The sequence below is a fragment of the Buceros rhinoceros genome, unplaced genomic scaffold (genome assembly GCF_000710305.1).
Source record: "Buceros rhinoceros silvestris isolate BGI_N320 unplaced genomic scaffold, ASM71030v1 scaffold12817, whole genome shotgun sequence".
NCBI lineage: Eukaryota > Metazoa > Chordata > Aves > Bucerotiformes > Bucerotidae > Buceros > Buceros rhinoceros.
Window position 1 is genome coordinate 43,193 of NW_010420537.1, and position 1,394 is coordinate 44,586.

Sequence of the window (1,394 nt, forward strand, 5' to 3'; positions counted from 1 at the left end):
CTTTCCCATCGAAATCCCACAAACTTTAAAAATAGAATTTATTAGTGGGGCACCAACTAATTAAGTAATACAGAAAATGCATAAAAGTGGCAAACCACTTTTTGTAGTTTTCCTAGAGGCTGCCTTCTCAGATTTGCTGCACTTAACTACTTTAGTGGGAATTCTGATAAGGAGGCATCATTTAAAGAGCTCATTACTTTCAGCTATCTGTCTGAAAAATAGCAGTAAATAAACTAGAAGTAAATTAGACTTCTCTGATTTCTTCTCTCCACCCCCAACAATAGGCACTTTATTCTTGCCCAAAAGAATGCCTGACAGTACCCTGGAGAATTAGGAATTGAGTTATATTGGGACCACTGTCGTTGAATAGACTTAAACTCATCCTGCGAATGTAAAGCAGGTGGTTTCCACACTTGAGTGCCCAATGGGTAAGGGCTGGCACACCTGCCTGCCACCTCCCTCACAGCCCTCCAGGAAACTAAGAGGACACTGCACTTGTCAGAGGGTCTTAACAACTGCTCAGATCTACATTTGTATCAGGACAAAGATCAAAAACCTATAACCAGCTTCTTGATATGCAGTAAATAATCTGTATTCATTTATTTGAAAAGGTAATTTTCACACATCCTGCTGGGAACTGCGTGGAATTTGATTAACGTAATAAAGGTAGATTCAGAGCATGAAAAAGGCTGAGCGCTTTTATTAAGGATGTTTTGTCTGCCTCATACTTCTTCCACTATTTACAGATTTCATGTTCTACTTAAAATATTTTTCCAACAAATCCAAACCTGTCTGTACAGAACTGTTTAACAATAGAACTGCTTTAAGTCTACAGTTTACCAGTTTATTTTCCTCTGCATTTAAAAAATAATAGAAGACAGGAGTTTTGAAGAAACCTGCCCCTTTAGTATGTTCCCCACTGAGAAAGACAAAACCTACTATAGGTACAAAAAAATTTTACGTTTTCTGTTATTTCAGTACAGACTGCTGTAACCACTATTGCCACAAAATAATCTTAACATTAATGCCAATATCACAGTTGTCTTCATGCAACACAATGAACTAACAAACCACTGGCAATATTTACTACACATTAATGTAAAGTACATTATATGTTAACAATTAAAGCAATTTTTGCAAGTCTGTCATATGGTAACACATTTAATTTCAGTGAAGTTGTGAAAAACAAAAAACACTCTGTACATTTAAAAACACACTGGCATACATAATATTCAACCATCTTCTCTAGAAACAAATCTGAAAAGCGAAAATAAAATCCTCTGTAGCTCCTCCGTGTCATCACAACACAGATCATGGCCAGCAGGTATGAGAAAAGACAAGAAAGCACAGGTAGACTGATCAGCATACACTGGTCAGACTTCATTGTAGAGACA